This window comes from Phocoena sinus, chromosome 3 (genome assembly GCF_008692025.1).
Source record: "Phocoena sinus isolate mPhoSin1 chromosome 3, mPhoSin1.pri, whole genome shotgun sequence".
NCBI classification, from domain to species: Eukaryota; Metazoa; Chordata; class Mammalia; order Artiodactyla; family Phocoenidae; genus Phocoena; species Phocoena sinus.
The window spans coordinates 151268444-151278742 of NC_045765.1; positions in this window are offsets into that span (position 1 = coordinate 151268444).

Sequence of the window (10299 nt, forward strand, 5' to 3'; positions counted from 1 at the left end):
AAAAGTCTTCATGAATGGAAGGGCCCAGTCTGGTCCTAGTAAGATAACCTTTGCATAGTTGGAAAAAAAGAAAAGGAGACTAATTTATATCAGGAGGAAAAGAGTTTAAAAACTGTGGACACTATAGGAGATATTAAGTAAACTGCCTGATTAGGGTAGAAGGTACCAGGTATGTGAGCTAACTAAACGTAAAACTTCATGCTAACAGACACTGCATGAAAAGTTCATAAAGCTCACTACGTAGATTTTGACCCCAGGCTCCTCTCAGTCCTTCAGAACATATGTCAACATAAAAGAAGCATGAATATTAACTTCATATAGATTTCTTCAGGTCAGCTGACGCAGAGTAAGAATAACATTACACGTTCTCTCCTGAGAAGCACAGTATTTAACTATTCATGCCGTACTCAGTGTTAAATGTCAGGGTTGGAGAGAATACAAATATACAAAAATTTGATTGAAGAGGTATTAAATTCCTATTTGGTGATTTAATCTGATTTTATTTTAATTGCCTATTTTCTTTCTTCTGCAGATCATTGAGAGAAATAGGTGATATTGGTAATGAGTAAGAATCTGCAGTGATTGTCAAAACGAAAACTTCAATGTTCTCTCTCTCCTAAGGTTTCCTGGTTTCTTCCTTCCCACTAACAGTGACCTGGGTATGTTTCTTTGGGCTGCTATTTTATCTGCCAGAAGTTATTTTTCTCTTATCTATTTATTCTATATTCCTCTTAGTAAACCCTATGGGACATAGCTGGCCCCCATCATTCAGTAGTTCTTTAATCTTGGAATATGCACTATTAACAGTCTTTTGTTCTCCCATTTGGAGTTTAGCCTCAGCTCTGGAAAACCAGGAAATAACCCATTCAGTAGTCTATAAAAATAAACACATGGGAGATGAAACACAGAAATTTAAATGCAATGATGGTAAGAAATACATTCACTTATTTTTGCTAAAACATTGAGTTGCGAAGATCACCTGGACAATTTTCTGAAATAATATCCTACAACAATGAACACTGCTTTATTGACATATAATCCCTTAATCTAAAAAAAAGTCTTGTATTTTTCTTTTATAGCACTTAAAATAATTGAAATTGGACAAAGATTTGTACATTTGTTTGTCTTAGGATATGTCTCACCTAATAAATTATGAGATTAGATGCTAAGTATGATTTGTTTGCTGCTCTGTCATAAAAACAAATACAAAGGCTTACCTTAGGCACAACCAACACTTGTTGAATTCAAGAATAAAGGAGTGAATGAATGATTTGCCATCACATAGCTTAAGGTCTGGTGCAGGAAGTAGATGAATGACCAGACAAGCAACAATTCTGTGTTATACATGTATATACATCGAAAATAGTTCTGTGGGAGCAGAAGAGAGGGACAACTCATGCACATTAACAGAATAAAGAATATTATTGTTAGTAATACAGATGAAACAGGAGTGTGCTTGTGAAGACAGGTGTATTCTAGGTCAGAGGAGATCTTTGCAAAATCCCTTAGGAGCTCATTTAAAGCATTTTCTAGGAACTGAGCATTGACAAAGAGAGTCAGAAAAGGACGTTAAAAAATAAACAGGATGTAGGATATCAAGGCAACTTTCTATGCAGTCTTTTCTTCGCCAGCTCATTGAATATATGTTGCTGTTGCTTGGAACTGATTAGAGGTTTACATGAAAGCCAGAGGAACATGATGCTATGTTAACAGATGGGGTGTTGAGTACTTCTAAGAGGTGAATTAGGGTAAAGACTGACAGTGATCATTCCATATATATCCAAAGACTTTTAATGGCCTTGAAAATAATTTTCCAGTGTCATAATGGTGTGTGGTTAAGATGCCCATGTTTATATGGTACTGAGTTGAGAATAAGTAAGTGGAAAAGTAAGTGAAGGCAGTAGACATGCATGCATTTTTCATAAAGTTTTTTTTTCTTTTACATCATTATTGGAGTATAATTGCTTCACAATGGTGTGTTAGTTTCTGCTTTATAGCAAAGTGAATCAGTTATACATATACATATGTTACCATATCTCTTCCCTCTTGCGTCTCCCTCCCTCCCACCCTCCCTATCCCACCCCTCCAGGAGGTCACAAAGCACTGAGCTGATCTCCCTGTGCTATGCGGCTGCTTCCCTTACCTATCTACCTTACGTTTGGTAGTGTATATGTCCATGCCTCTCTCTCGCTTTGTCACAGCTTACCCTTCTCACTCCCTATTTCCTCAAGTCCATTCTCTAGTAGGTCTGTGTCTTTATTCCTGTCTTACCCCTAGGTTCTTCATGACATTTTTTTTTCTTAAATTCCATATATATGTGTTAGCATACGGTATTTGTCTTTCTCTTTCTGACTTACTTCACTCTGTATGACAGACTCTAGGTCTATCCACCTCATTATGAAGAGCTCAATTTTGTTTCTTTTTATGGCTGAGTAATATTCCATTGTATATATGTGCCACATCTTCTTTATCCATTCATCCGATGATGGACACTTAGGTTGTTTCCATCTCTGGGCTATTGTAAATAGAGCTGCAATGAACATTTTGGTACATGACTCTTTGAATTATGGTTTTCTCAGGGTATATGCCCAGTAGTGGAATTGCTGGGTTTAATCTCCAAAATTTATAAGCAGCTCATGCAGCTCAATAACAAAAAACCGAACAACCCAATCCAAAAATGGGCAGAAGACCTAAATAGATATTTCTCCAAAGAAGATATACAGACTTTCATAAAGTTTTAATGGGAGGAAAATGAGAGAACAGGCTGTGGATGGAGACAAACTCAGCATCAAAGGACAACTATATTGCTTTTCCATTACTTGGTTTTACAAAAGAGACCTCAATTGTGCATGTTTAAACTACTATTAGAAGGAGTCCTTAGAGAGAGTGGAGGCTGAACTAAAAAACAAAGAGAGGGAAACAGAGGCAACTAAGAACATGATCCATTTAACAGCTATTTAGATTAGACTGAGAAGAGCCATCTATTTTATTGTGAAAATATTACAAGTGAAAAAAACCTGAACACGGACAGGTTAGCTGGTAAGTCAGTGGGTTGGTGGTAACAATGTGTATGTATGTGTGTATTTGTCTTTCTTTTATATGACGTCTATTTTTATCTTGAAGTAGAATGGAGAGTTGGCTGCTGAAAGGGAAATATGGGGCAGGGAGGCTTACGGTGATAGGAAAAGATGTGCAATAACCTGTGCGGAGCACAGGATAGATAAGTAAACAGAGAGAGGTAAAAGCTTTGCTAGTTAGTCTTTAGGCTTTTATTGGGATTGGAGACATGGCTGAAAGATTTTCTCTAAGAACTCTTTGCATCTTGGACATAGGCAAGGGAAAAGTGAGTAGATTTATTATTGGAATTTTGCCAGACATGTGGAAAAACGGTGGTGTCTTACAAAAAGAGACTGACTGAAATTTAGCTGAGAATTAACTTCATAGTGGAAAACATAATTGTCAATGGAAATTAATCTTGTAAATGGACTGTCCACTTCCAGGAAATCAAAGATGAAGTGGCCCAAATAAGAGAGGGCTGAATGGCTGCGATATTTCTGTGAACTACTACATATAATCGAATTTAGCACCTCTGAGGATAGATGTTTTGAGTCATCACGAATATCAAAAGGAATGTGGTTAAATGTCAGTAAAACAACACAGATTAATGTGTTAGATGTATTAGCCATGTGGCTGCTGAAATGACCAGAGTTTGAGATAGGGACTAAGACAGTGTAGTGTGTGATCTTTTAAAACTCCCAGGTTTACAGGGAAAGAGTAGAGAAAGTATAACCCATTATGGAAGTAAAAGTTGGGAAGAGATGTTTGATGAGGGAAAATTTTGGTTTGGTCAGTGAACAAGAGATATTGGGTATGAGGCCTGGCGAGTTCATATTGTCTTATCAAGTGTGGTAGTCACAGCGGAGCTCTGGTGGTGGTGGCCTCATGTTTCTGGGTTTTAAAATTTAGCACCCAGAAAGAGAACCCTGTGATGACTGGATGTTTACTCCATACTCTATGGCCCTAGTCTCAAGCAGAGAGAATGATAACAAACTTTTTGTTTTCCATCTGTTCAGACAATACTGGGGAGAAAAATTTAAGCCATATGCCTTTAAAAAAATCAGTGTTCTCTTAATATCAGTTTACATTGCACTAACTCATTCAAATATATATATATATATATATATATTTGAATACAACAATAAACTTTGTATTCTATCTTTATCAGTAATTAAATATTTACCTCAGGCAAAATACTAAAGAAAAAGTGCTAAATGCCTTGGATGTGCCAACCTTTCATTTATTGTAAATACTGAATTTACATAACAATATAATGAGGTTATAATTATTGTCCCCATTTTATAAATGGGAAACTGAGATGATTACTCAAACTTACAGTAATAAGTTAGGTGTTAGAATCTGAACCAGAACAATCTGGTCCTTACATAATATCTTCCTAGTGTTCCTATGCTGCCTTTCAAAAAATAAAGGAAATGAAATGAAAATATCCTTGCTTTCATGGAGTTCACAATTCAGTTTGGGCTGACAGTATATATTAAAATACAGAGCATGGTTTTTTATTCTGATAAATATTGCATAAAGCCATAAAGTTTCTATGTATATTTCAAAGTTTAGTACAGTGAGAGCAGAGTGTAATGGAAATACCGTAAAATTTAGACTCAGAGTACTGGCTAATCAACCAAGTAGCTCTGTGACCTTGGGCAGGTTACTTCTGTGCTCACATAAAAAGGAATATATAATTCATGCCTTGAAGAATTATTTTGTAAGGACTGTAAAATACTGCATATAAAACCTTTATTTTACTGTCTTGGAAATAATAAGCATTAAACAAATGGTAGTTCCCACTAATGGCAATTAAAGACTACAATGAATTGTAATTCTTAAATAGATTTCTTACATCAGCATTATTAATTGACAATAGTAGGAACATCATGTAAAATTTTTGAAATGTTTTATTATTTCAGAATTTATCTAAGTGTCATACTCCGCCTTTGCTTCTATAAACCTTATGTAAATTATAATATAATAAAATATGTCTTCGTTGTTTGATTGTAAATCTGGTATTACATAAATAACTGAATCATACTGCTCTATGTAAAGCAAAAATCATATAAAATTCAAATCAACCTTTGGAAATCCTAAAACAATATAAATAACTTTTAAAGTCAAAAGCTAATGGTATAAGATGGTTTAAATAGTCGTTAATTAATATTTGTGTCAGTTTTTTAGATCCAACTGTCCAGAAAATGAATAACTTTTACCTATGTGGAGAAATATCTTACACATACATGGACTGAATCCATATAAATTTGGCAGTATTGCATTCAAAGTATTTCACATGTCTAGGATGGTGAGGCAAAGAGAGTCAAATGGAAATAGTCATAAACATACTTAATTTATAAATTGAGAATGATCAAATTCACAGGTAAATTAAAACTATTTTATATTAGCTTCAAATATTTTTTCAGAATTATTGAAATAAACCATAGTTCAATACTAATTATGCCTTGGAGATTTATTTGGCTTTAAATCTTATATAATGATTTCAAACAATGTGGAACGTGTCCTCTAAGAAATGTTTTACTTAAATCTATAATACTAAACACCATTATGAAAGAAATATATTTTTAGAAAAAAATAGCTGATTTCCTCAACACACCAATGCAACCCAAAATATCCTTCTGTAAAGTAGAGCTCGACAGTTTATTAACCTCTATAGTCTGATGAAGAACAGTTCAAAAAATTCATTTTCACATTTTCATGCATAAGTAATTTCTATATATTTAACTCTCTACTGCATCTCATAGTATAGAATAGGAAAGAAGCATTTGAAATAAAAATACTGATGTTGATCTCAATGAGGATTTTAGTATCTCACAGACTGAACTAAAATAGGGGAATTCATAGCAAAAGAGACACTAAGAAGAGACTGTTTCATGTACTCTTTCACTATTAGGCATAAATACAATTTAGAGTTCTTTCCTAGTTGTTGATGCCTAAAGTAATATGCCCACTAGACAGCTCAGGAATCAATCAGTTTCTACTGCTCTTGGAAAGATAATGACCCAACCATGAATATTCAAGAGACATCAGAAGTCATAACAGATGTCCTTAATTCTTTTTATTTTTAAATGTGAAAAAATCTTGCTCAGGCCTAGAGAAAAGTTGGAAAAGCTGCATGTAATTAATATATAACATTTTAGATTCTAACATATTTTTGCTTTAGGAACTTTTTACCAAACCAACTAACTGCTAGACAGGTGAAAACTGTATTTGACAGTAGAGAAAAATTTGCACTAAAGAAGATAGATGTTGATGTGGCCATTTGATAAAAAATCGTTTTCTTATGTCCAGGAGGTTCTGAATCACATTTACAGTGCAACTGGTTTGTCTTTCACATATTTTTTAAACTTTAGATAATAATATTTGATTTTTTTTCAAAAATAATATTTTACTTATCTTCAAGCACTTTAATGTGTGACACCTTATCTTCTTATTCATTTCATGGAAACTGGTACATATCACTAATGTATTGCTTTGCTCACCTGAACACAATAAATTAACTCTGAAGTGAAAATTTGTCTCTTTTACCTTCTATTGAATTATGGGAAAAGTGAGAAATTATAAATATGAAAAAAATTGTGAAATCAAAAACCATATTGATTTAGATTAAAATATATATTTTTAAATAGCATGTATAAATATTTAATAAAGTGTTATTTTCTCCTATTCAGTGTTTTAATCTTTCATAAATAACAGCAAATTTTGGTTAAATCATGAGCACAGCATTTTTGGTATCTTTAAATGTAGGGAACTAATCTTCAGAAATTCATGTTTTTCTTATAATAGGAATAATGCGTGACAACTAGGACAAAATGCCAGGTAAAATTCGTTTTATTTTAGTAAATGAAAAGGCAGTTATATTTAGCTTTAGATATTCTGGCCTTAATTTTCATAGCTGTGTTTTCCCCTTCAGATTATGCATTTGTCGATGTATCAGGGGCAAGGTGGGAGGGTAGGAGAAGGCAGCTAAGAAGAAAAACATGTATCTCATTTTCCTGAAGTTAAAATATCAACTAAATTATTTTCACTCTCCTTTATACACTGAAGCTTGATTCAGGAATGCCACAGACACCGTGACTAAGTTCTTCCCAAATCAGACAGAGGAAAGGCTTACACTTCTCTCTTCTTCAGTCCTTTCAGTACAAATATGCAGATTAACATGGGGACTAAAACATGCTGTTTATATTAAGGGTCTTAGTTTTGTTGACTGGAGTGGCAAACCTAGAAGATGGGTAGAGTAGTGCTTACCGTGTAAGGTCTGAACACTGACAGCCAGGCAGCTCCAATACTTTTGAGCTGACTATTCTGGGCATGTTATTTAACCATCTTGTACTGTTTCTGTAAAATGGATGTAATCTTACTTGAACTTTCCTCAGAGAGGTGATGTGAGGATGAAACAATTTACATGTTATTTATAACAGTACCTGACTTATAAAAAGCATTCGCTGACAGTGAGTGATTATTATTTTCTTAATTAGCTAGCTTGACGTAGAAAGTAAAGAACCACTGTCAGGGATCAATGTAAATGAGAAGTGCGTATGGTTTCAGAACTACCATTTTTAGTTGACTGCACTTATCTATTTCACAGGAGGCTGAAGTGAACTCATCAATTAGATTAAATGAGGAAACCAATAAATTTATGCAAAAGGAAAAAAAAGTTGAGATTTACTTGGTGTTTCGAAGTCATAAAAGCTACTTTCTTCTACTTTTCGAAAGCTATGTAGACTCTTTGTAAAGATATTCTAGGTCACCAAATTTGATTTTTTTTCACTTCAAATAGGTAAAAATTGCAAATAATTTACAAGTTAATAGCATAGGCAGAAAAAAGTCAGTGTCAAAATATAACTTTCTAATACCAAATATTTCCTAAAAGTTTAAGACTAGAGACAAAAGGAGATAGAAGATAAAAGAATAATTTCTTAATACTTTTATCTCAAATATAGTGTCTTTGTGTGTATGAATTTGACATGTTCTACCAACGTTTTATATTAAAAATAGATGTTCAATGAAATCAAAATAATTCCATTATAATGCTCATTCTGTCTTACCCAGAGAATTCCACAAAGCACACCGCTATACACTAAAACTAGTCCTCCCTACAAAATTTGGGATTCCATTGCCTATCTATCACCCCACTCAAAATATTTTCAATTTTTTCTTTGAAAAATGTTTCACTCCATTTCTTTTCAAATATGTAGAGGTGTCCTGTTTAAAAATATCAATGTGTGTGAGTGTGTGTGTGTATGTGTGTGTGTGTATTTGTGTATGTGTGTGTTTGTGGGGTTTTTTTGTTTTTTTGTGTGTGTGTTTGTGTTTTAACATATATATTCACCTGACACTGGTGGCCCTTAGTTCCCATCCTTATTTCTTTTTGTTCAAAAGCAAATTCCTGAGGATGTGTGATTTATAACTGCTGCTTCATATGTTGCCCATAAGTTTAACATCAGGAATCTATGATCACTAATCAGCAACTTTGTCAAATCCAACACATCTTTTCTTCCTCAACTGCTCATAGCACTTGACTCGATTATGGAGAATTCAGTATTTAAAAGGCTGACTTTGGCACGTAACAGCCTTTAACTTACTCTCTGTGTAACCTTAGGAATGTTACACAACTTCTCTGAGGTACATATTCCTCATCATTAAGAAAAAAAATTAATACCGCATATAGAAATTTTACGAAATAATGCAATTTTTCCAGTTCCTGGAAAATATTTACAAATGGAAACTGTTATAATTATTGCGATTATTGTTAATGTTATTATTGACCAAATCATTCACCTTTGAAAATTTTTCTTTGCTTTTCTGAGACTATTTCTTTCTCCAACTCTTCCTTTTAATTTATAGTTTTCTCAGAACAACTTTTATGCCTATTACATTATATCTGTGCTAGATATTCTCTTGTGACCTGGAATCTAGAATTTCACAAATTCACTCTTGCCTATTCTTGAATCAGCTCTGTGGCCTACTGCTCTGACTGTAATTGACAATGGTCTCCCTGGAACCGTGGCTATCAACTGGGTTTAGTTAAGTTGGGGCATTTATTCCTCTGGTCCCTTCCCTGTCATATCGCTACATGTTTACTGTGATCCTCTACTAAAGGTGGCAGCTTGATGGGCAGCCTAGCCTAAGGAAACTGCCTCTTCCTCTTCCTCTTCAGATCTATGGTAGTAAAGTCCTTTTCGACTGCTGTGCCCGAGACTATACCATTATGTGCCGTTTTCAGAGCCCTCCCCACACATTTGAAAGAGTTGCCTTCTTAAGCGATTCTCAGTTACCTATTTAAATGTGCTGTTTCCAACCACAATTCTGACTCACCAGGGAACTGAGACCAGAGTGGCACAGAAAAACAAACCTCCAGAGGTTGTGTTGGATCAATCACCTAGGAGTGCCATTTATAATCTGCTAGTTGACTAATTTCAGGCCTAGATTCATGGTTGGAGTAAAGGAGGTTGAATGCTGGAATTACTTTGCCTTTTTTATAGAAAAACAAGTTAAAAGGTTTAGAGAGTGGAAAATATTGAGATGGAATAATAATGTTGTTCCTACTCAGCTACCTCCTAACATAACCTCTAAAGGGTCTGGAGGTTATACCCTTTACGCTGTGTTAGGGAATTCTTTGGAGAAGCGGCCACCAACTTTTCTAGAAAGGTCTGCGGTGGCAGTCCTCCATAGACAGAGACAAAGGTGGATGAAGCCACAATGATGTTATATTTCTAAGCTTAATGGAAATATTGGAATTGGAGTATAAGCCAGGTTTTATGCTTATCCAGCAAAGACATGGGAACTTAATTATCATAGCAGGTGACAGAACCAAAACAGTTCTCACAGTGTATTGACCAGCAGGGATCTGATCACTGCTGTTTGACAGTGCAGTCTGCATAAATGAAACAGATGGGTGGTCTAATGAGATCCTGCTTGATATAAATAATCAGAAAATTTCTAAGGCTAGAGAGGCAGAAATCTAACAGAACATCATACATTGGATGTTATCTGACCTAACCAGTCATGAAACTGGACATGTAGAGAAGCTGCACATTATAAAACAGAACTGGCAAATAGTAAACCAGGCTTCAAGACAATTAACTGCATGAGCAATGGATGAGACCAGTGCCGTGCTGGTCATGTTTAACAACCAGCTTCCCAGGTGGAAGTGATCAGAAGTCCTGATTACTAGATTTTCTGATTTCCACAGCGTAATACTCCCGTCTTGGTCAA